The sequence below is a fragment of the Rousettus aegyptiacus genome, unplaced genomic scaffold (assembly GCF_014176215.1).
Source record: "Rousettus aegyptiacus isolate mRouAeg1 unplaced genomic scaffold, mRouAeg1.p scaffold_m13_p_16, whole genome shotgun sequence".
In the NCBI taxonomy this organism is placed as follows: Eukaryota; Metazoa; Chordata; class Mammalia; order Chiroptera; family Pteropodidae; genus Rousettus; species Rousettus aegyptiacus.
The window spans coordinates 6,744,990-6,753,712 of NW_023416291.1; the positions used below are offsets into that span (position 1 = coordinate 6,744,990).

The 8,723-nt window shown below is 38.0% G+C and overlaps 1 pseudogene; it reads right to left on the bottom strand.

The window, feature by feature from the left end:
* Nucleotides 1-1,241: 1,241 nt before the first annotated feature.
* Nucleotides 1,242-1,355, bottom strand: LOC118612703 (annotated as a pseudogene).
* Between the last annotated feature and the right edge of the window lie 7,368 nt (nucleotides 1,356-8,723).

An 8,723-nucleotide genomic window follows, 5' to 3' on the forward strand; every position in this document is an offset into this window, starting at 1 on the left:
GGCATTAGGCTGAAATTATACCTGGCTCTAGGAAAGTATCTACAAGTTGAAATGGTGGAGTTAAAGGCCAGGTGTATTCCTGCGTCTGCTACCTGCTAACCAGGTAGCCTTGGTTTATTTGTGAACTAGGAAAATGGTTGTACTGACCTTCCAGAGTTCTTGGAAGGATTAAATAAAATAATTCATGTGAAATACATGGAGATTAATAACAGCAAAATTAATGTTAAGTATTTATCATTAATATTAAGAGAGCATAATGGACCGGGATGATTCAGAGTAGTTGAAAATGGCTCCACAGAACTCCGGAGACCCTTTCATTTGAATCTTTTACTTAGCACTTTATCTGGGAAGCATGTCAGTCAGTCAGGGGCTAAGCCACAAAACAGAAACTACTGAGTATTTAAAAAATTCAGTGACTTTTATGCAAAGAATGATTTGCATGGTTAGGAATAATAGAGAAGCAGAAAAAAGGACATTGAGACACCCAGACCCTCTCCTCCCTTGCTGGCGTGAAAGACCAGGGAGGGGCCACCGAGCTGCAGGACTGAGTCCAAGTTGCCCAGGGAGTCAGCCCGCGAAGGACAGATGGACACAGTGGGAGAAGGTGGGACTCTGCTTTCTCCCCTTTCCAGCACCCAGTCCCTCTGACCTCAGAACTTGGGAAATCCAGCCAAGGTCACTGGCCCCTCTCCGGCAGGAGCAGCCCAGGAGCCACACACACACTTATAGGACGCGCGCGCGTGTGTGTGTGTGTGTGTGTAAGATGAGAGAGAGAGAGAGAGGGAGTGGATACCTCCCAGGATGCAGAAGAGCCTCTTTTCTTTGCTGCCGTAACCTCATCTTTGTGTCCAAAGCCTTGTATTGAACTTACTCTTTCTGAGCCTGTTTCTCTTGCCGTTCCCTAGAATGATGCTAGCACAGTCGACAGCTGCCTCCTCTGGCATCCATTCCATTCCTCTAGGGTCTGACACGGTGTACGCCACATACCAGATACTTAATACATATTTGTGGAACTCAATTGAGAAACTCACAGTAACCAGACACCTTCTTTGAGTTCTTTATTCAAAGGTTTCCGGAAACTAAAAATGATGAAGTAGCAGAATACCAGTTCTTAGAAAGCAGGAAAAGCAATTTTTTTTTTCTTTTCTTCTTCTTCTTTTTTCTTTAATTTAGGCTAGACAACCCTTAACTGATTGCAAGGACCTTGTCAGCTTACAATCCCTTATTTATTTTATTTTTCACACCTACAGCACCTGGTCTTCCTATGTGGTCCCCCACCCAGGTACTAACCAGGCCTGACCCTGCTTCCAAGATCAGATGGGATCGGGCTTGTTCAGGGTGGCATGGCCATAGACAGAAAAGCAAAATTAAAGGTGGTGTAACTGCCTTAAGAATGTCTGGCTAGTTTAATATAATTCCTCAATGGGAGAGTCTATAGTTAGTTCATGCTTTGCCACAAGAACTTAAATGGGCTATTTTTCTTCTATCAAGATTAAATGGATCCTTTATTATCCAAAACTTTATTATTGTTACCTTTTTGGGATTTTTTTTTAACATATTGATTTCTACATAGGACAACGCAAATGAATTAGTTTATTATTTAACAAAATATTCCCTGCGTTTGGAGAAATCACCTTCGAATGTAAGTCGGCATTTGTGGGTCCTGAGTGTGTCCTGAGTGGGTCCGTCAACACACAGATTGCCAGCTGTGGAGTCAGTTGATCTGGGTGACTGTTGACGTTATTTATTTTCTTCCTCACTAATGCATACGTGTCTCCCTGGAAGCTGTATTACCTAAAAGGAGCCGTTTTCAAGAAAAAAAAGATTTTTTTTTTCTACAAATGAGGGTTATATGTATGACACTGTTTCTTTCATAGAAATTTGTTCTCTTTGTTAAGATGGCCCTATGCCAATACACATGTATTTATTCAAACAAAAAAAGAATAAAAAAAAGAAAAAGAAGAAGAAAAGAAAATAAATACCAACATTTTGGCCAGCTTGGAGTCTCTTCTGGACCTGGTTGCTTTAGGCGTCCTGTTTAGGGGTGTTCGCACCTTGTATGTGTCTCCTCGGTGTTTGTCCAGTACACACTAAACTATTCTGGCGGCGCTGAGCCTCCCGTCAACCCCGGGCGATTGCAGCCGGGAGGCAGGTGAGGGTCACGTAAGAGCCGCGCGCGCCTTTCAGCCTCCGCTCTGCTCTCAGGCTCCTGTGTTCGCTTCAAACACCTCGGGGTCCAGGGTGGGCGCGGAGGCGGGACGCGCAGCGGGGGCGCCGACTTCCAGTTCCTTTTACCTTTTACAGCTATATTGCTCACTGTGCGTTTCAAAAAACTAGTACCCGACAAAGTTATTTATAAAAAGAGTGAGACTTTGATGTTTCTGTGGTCTTCGCTCTGCAGCGTGCAGTGGCCGGGAAAGATCATGTAGACCAAATGACCTTCCTGAGAGTAACTTTTATTAGGAACCAAATGAGCCTTGCCTCTCACAGGTGTTTCTTTTATTTATTTATTTTTCTAAGTTTTTTTGTTGTGCGCAGGTAGCTCCAGAAACAAGCTCTCTGTACATAAGGCATTCCTTTGTGGCCAGGTACTCATAATTCTTTCAAAATGAAATCAGCAGAAGGTGATTTAAAAGGTCACCACATCTTAGGTATGAAATAGCTTTTTCTCTTTAATTATATCAAGTACATCTAAAAAGGTCTGGGTGGTATTTAATGACTAGAAGTATTTTACATTTATTGATAAAAGTAAAAATGTCTATCATAGAATTCTTCATGGGGAATTCAAGCTTTTTTTTTTTTTTTTCCTTCATCTTATGGGGGAAAACAAAGTAACCGTGTGATAGTGACCGTAAAATAAATTCGCTGTTTTGAAATTTAAGAATGAAAATTTATTAAAACTTAAGGCAATTCTGGAACCTTTGCGGGATATTCCCACATTCCAAGTCTTTCCTGTGTATTGATTTCTGCCCAAGTCTTTTTTTTCTGACTCTGGACTTGCCATTGCTTCTCAGGGAACCGGCCCTGAAGTCCTCGACGTTTCCTTCCCTCTTCCTGTGCCACCCTTAGTGTGGACAGCTATCCTTCGCTAATCGCTCTGAGCCCAAACTATAACTCCCACGATAATTTACCGGAGGTTTGGAAATGGTGGAAGGGGCCCGCCGCTCAGAGAATCTTACACGCCCTCTTCGGCGGGTTCGCACGGGACAAAAAAACGGACGCAGAAGTGGGGTGCCATCTGCACGGGGGATTGTGTTAACTTTTTTTTTTTAATAACTTGCCAGGGAGATTCATGAAAACCAGTTTGCTTTCACCCGCACCCCCAGGTAGAGGTGCCAGCTAGCTGCAGCTTTTCCCGGCCGCTTCGGGCTCCGGTACACAGCCTCGGAGCTGTCCAGTTCAGCGGCTGAGCATCCTCAGGCGGGGCTGCACCAGGCATTGAGCAGTTTCAGAATTTGGTCTGAACTACTGAAAACAACACAAAACAAGCATTCCTCAGAAACACACCGATTTGATGTGAGAAATTGACCAAACTCAGGAACAGAGAAAATATAGCACAGAGGAATTGTTACTTTAATTATTCCTATGGTTTTATTGATAGCAAATTCTGTTTACATAGCAAAGCTTCTATTTAGTGGCAATTAGCACTTTTTCTGCTATTTGTTAAAGTATTTAAAAATAATTTATATAAACACCGATTTCATCACTTTGTCTATTTAGCCTAACAACTTAAAAGGAAATATAACAAGGATAATAAATTTACACCTGATTTTCAATTTGTTGCTATTCTATCATTGTAGACTCTTATTCTCAGGAATTCTCCCCATTTTTGAAAATTTGGCCACAGATTAAAAAAAGGGAGTTTTACAATAGAGAAAATAAAAAATATACAAAACACTATCATAATTTTTAAAAAATATAATAAAGAAAAAATGCAGAATACACAAACACACATACAAATGAACAGTTTAAAATTTAACTTAAATATTTCCAAATACATCTATACTTATACTGCTTGTAATTAAAGTTTTTTTTTTTTTTAAATAAGGTCATGGTTTCAGGAATCTATGCTATATTTAAAAATTGCCTTAGTGATTTTGATATAATGTGTTCAGGGTGATTTGTAATATTCAATTTGATTGTTATACATATTCAAATTTTTGACATATAAAAGTAAAAATACATATTTAAATGAAGCTAATATAAGAGTTTCATTACTGAATTTTGGTTTGGTTGCCATTTGAGAAGTATAGAAAGAAAAAGGTAATAATTTCAAAAACATTAAATAAATTGGCTGTGATTATACAAAGGATATTTAAACAGAATTTAGCATCCTGTCTAGAATGCAATGCCAAAGAATCCTATGTGTGCATTTTGTTTCAACTTAATACGTATTCAAAGGTGATTTTAAGAAAAAATATTAGGCTCTTCATTTAGATTTCTGTCCCCTCGAATCTTTCAGACAGTGCCATGCAATGGCTAGGACCTGAAAGAAGACTATTTTAAAATTTCCCTTTGAATCCTCTGTAATAGTAATTCCTGGGTTAGCCAGGAGTTTTTGATATTATTTAGTAATAGCCAGGCACAATTATCCAGCAGGTCCTGAGTACCTCGTCAGCCCCGCCCGCCATGTACTCACTGGCAAATGGCAAGGGTCGTCAGAATGTTGTAGAGTCCGCCGAAATCATGTGCTCATGTTCCCGATGAAAACGAAGAGTGGCTAATCGGCTTCTTATGTGTTCCTGGGAGAGCCAGTCACTGATATGAAACGCACAGCCCCCTTTGCACGCATCCTGAGCGAGCACTCGTAAGGCTGCGTACGCGGGTGGTAGCCGCACTTCCGTGCTGACCAAGGGATGTCTGTGCTTTGAGGTTTTCCACATCCCCACGTGCCCGAGTGAATTTTGTGTATTTCGGTTGGCCTTACTTTTGACAGATCATTTTAAACGTGCTCTTCCAATATAGTTTTCATACAATATGGTAAAAATTGTGGTAAATATTCCAAAAGTTTTAATTCATTTGTAAATGTATTATCATTATTTTGAGCCAATACGTTTTTTTTAAAATCTCTCCTAACTTTATTATATCAAAATTTAATAAGATATCTGTGCACATTTAATGTTTTATTTCATACTCTAGCATGATATAAAATACAAAAAAAGGCATTAAATTTAATTATTTAAGATACACTTAACATATATGTATGTGTATCTATAGCTATATATCTATTTATATCTTAAATGATATTCCTAAAAATAGAATTTTTACTTAAATTTCGCTCGAGATTCAATATTAAGTTTGGAAAATATAAAATCTGTTTGCTTTTTTAATATATATCTTCATTTAAAATAAGTTGTCTATTGAGTGGTTATTGAAGAAGTAGGATGTGGTTATACAATGTAAAAATATAAATGTAACAACCGTAGCTCAGTTCACTATAGAATTTCAGGTAGTTTCTGTGTTATCACTTTATGAAGGAGACCTAAAAAAATAGTAACACTAATTTTTTTTAGCAGGTGACTAGTTGTAGAGACTATGAAAATGCTAAAAGGGTTACACGGAAATGCTGCTTGTGAAATATACATCCACTTAAAGTTTTACACACACATCTGATTTTTTATTATTTCACTTTATGAGAAATGAGGAAGTAAATCTAAATCGTTGAGTGCAAAAATTTCCACCTGTAAAGAAAAACAATTGGGAAAAGTATCAAATGCTATAAAATAGACTGCGACAGTAATTCTGCATTAGCATCCTTTTTTTTGGTCCAGAAACTTACTGATTGAATGACACAGACATCAAGGATATTTTTGAGTCTTCACATGATTATCCATGTCCACAGTAAACCTGTGTTGTCAACTGTATATAACAATATTATTTTTGATTTCCCCAGAAGCCCTTGAGACTCATTGAAATTGCCCACTTTGCCACCATATTTTTTTTTCCTGAAATTCGCTTCCATGTTTATGTTTGCATTGCAAACCACAAACTGAACTTCTCAGGAATGATGCCAAACCGTTGGGCACAAACAGGAGTAGATGAAAAATACCCTCTGTTCAGCAGAGTGCTATTTTAGGACAGAGGATTCAGGAAAACTTTGAGTCCAGTTGAAATTGCAGGGAGGATTAAAATGGCAATAAGTGCATATAATTAACCAAGCTGGAATTCGTTCAGGATATCGGGGCCAAGTGCTCTTTTAATTATTCAGTTAATGGGCCTGCTCATGCCAAAATGGCCAACGTACACTGAGGCTGGCAGCCTGTTTTCAGAAGTATGCCCTCATTTGTGCACTCTAAAACCACACAGAAGTTAATTGCTTAGCTAATGCCTCCATTTTTTGTGCCAAGATTCCAGTTTCACGCTTGAGGTTAGGCACATGTGTAGATCATTCTGGAAATTCGGGGAGTTAGTTTAATGGTCGATAAACCGGTTCTGTTTCATCGAAGTAGGTTACACGTACAGACTTCAGAACGTGGGACCTTCATCTTTAAGGTCACGTTTGGCTTTAAAACTTAAATAAGTGCTACACCTTAACTAAAGGAGTCCTAAACAGATGATGCACATTATGTTTTTTTTTTAAAATAATTTACCCAGTGACGACATCATGACTTTAACTCTTCTCCCTCAGATGTGATTTTGTTTATTGTATTAGTCATTCAGACATTTCCAGATGTGCTTGGGTCCCATTTCTAGTCAATTTGCTGGGTTTTGCATATTCTATTTTTATGCCTCGATATCCTTTAACCAAGTAAAATCCTTCTGCTTACTCATATATTTCCTCTTGAAAACTTTTTTACATGAATTATGGAATGGGTATGCTTTCCTGTAAGTCGCTAATGCCCCCAGACATTAAAGAATCTCGTGTAGAAGTTTCCCTCAAGCCCCGCAGTGCAAACAAGCACGCTTGGAGGAGAGACTCCTCCAGGGGACCGTGGGACGTGTAAGGCTGTTTGTTTCAATTTCTCCTTATTATTGCGCTGGGTCCGTAGTGACTGATGCAAAGGTGGTGTTACATCCTTCACTCATGTTGCTCATTCCCTTCAGCATCGCCTCCCTTCTCTTTTCCACAATCTGTGTCTAACTTGCATTACAGACTTCGGAAGATGTTTCTATATGTATTAAATAACAAGTTTGCCTTCCTTAAAACACATCGTAAACACAAAGTTATAGAACTGCAATTGGAATCTGGCTGCTAATACCACGAGGAAAGCTAAACTCTTAGGGTATTAACAGGTTGCTTTATTATAGGCTAAGTTACTTAAGTCGGTGATCGAGGTTTCTTTGGAAATTAAAATATCCACTTCATAACTTTTTTCTTTTAATTGACTCTAAATGTGATATAACTTACAAATATACATATCATAGAAAATAGTGAAAATGTACTTTCATTTCTGGGTTCAGTATTTTGAGAAGGTCATGGACAAGTTGGAAACTGCTTCGAACTGTCATGACAAAGATGGTGAGGCTCTAAAACCAAGATTATATTAATAAAGGGTTTTACTAAACCCACTCTTCTCTGAGATTAAAAAAAAAACATACTTCAGGGTTTTTAACCTGTTTTACCTCTCTTAATGTTCCGAATGACCCTTTGAACGAGAATAGGAATTTTAAAAAACTGAGGAAAATGATACTTAGATGGTGTCACATGCATTAATAAGTTGAAGAACCAGAATTTAATTCCAAGTTTATCGGATTAATAACCACTGACATTTTCAAGATAGCATAATTCTGTAGAAGTAAATAGCTGCTTATTTTGATTTGCTCTGGAAAGCTGAATTGGAATAAGTTAGTCTACAAATACACACAGAATTTGAGTTTGTATGCAGAACTATGGAGTGAAAAGCTATAGTGACAAAAATAAATAAATAAATAAGAGATAAAGTCCAGAATCCCAACTTAATAATAATAATAAAAATACCCATAACGGGCTAAGTCAGCTGACATCGATAATTCCCAAGCAAAATCCACAAAGCACTTTTCCAAACTATATTAATAGGTAAGATGTACATAGAGAGGAATGCAACAAAACAGCACAAAACATTTGATTAGGTACTATTAAAAAAAATTAATTCATGAGGTGCCAAACCAATTTTCAAGAAAACTAATAGTCCTGCAGGTGGTTTGGACTCATTAGGGAATGCTGCATTCCAACTCACCCTGCTGGCGGATTCGTGTGAGTCCTCTCTGAAGACCGTTAACATCAGCATAAATTTTCCTCTTGGCAAAGACATGATATTTCAGATGGGAAAAAACTAATACCACCATATTGTCTAATACAAAATTTATTGCCATACAAAACCGTGAGAATGGGCTGGCAAGGGAAGAACAGTAAATTGTAGGTTTTGCTTTAACACTTTTAGAAATGTCACGATGCAACACATTTGTTTTCCAAATCTTCAAGGAAGATTTATTTTCTATGAAGATGGTACATGCTTAACTTATGGTTTTATATAAACCTGGCAGGCACTATGGTAGATACTCAGAGCTTAGCATATCCTTGTTGGAAGAACAGCCGTAAAATTTAGTAACTAGGTATGGGTTTTAAGGTCCTCATAGATGACTGTAGGGTTATGTATTCATGGCTTTTACTGGTCCTTATAGATGTCTGTAGTGCTATATTTTCAGCTCTCCTCATCCTTTTGATTCTTTAACAGAAGTAAGTAGACACATGGACAAGAACCAGCCTTCTTTCATAGCAAATCTTTGAAGAGCCAAGGTATTAA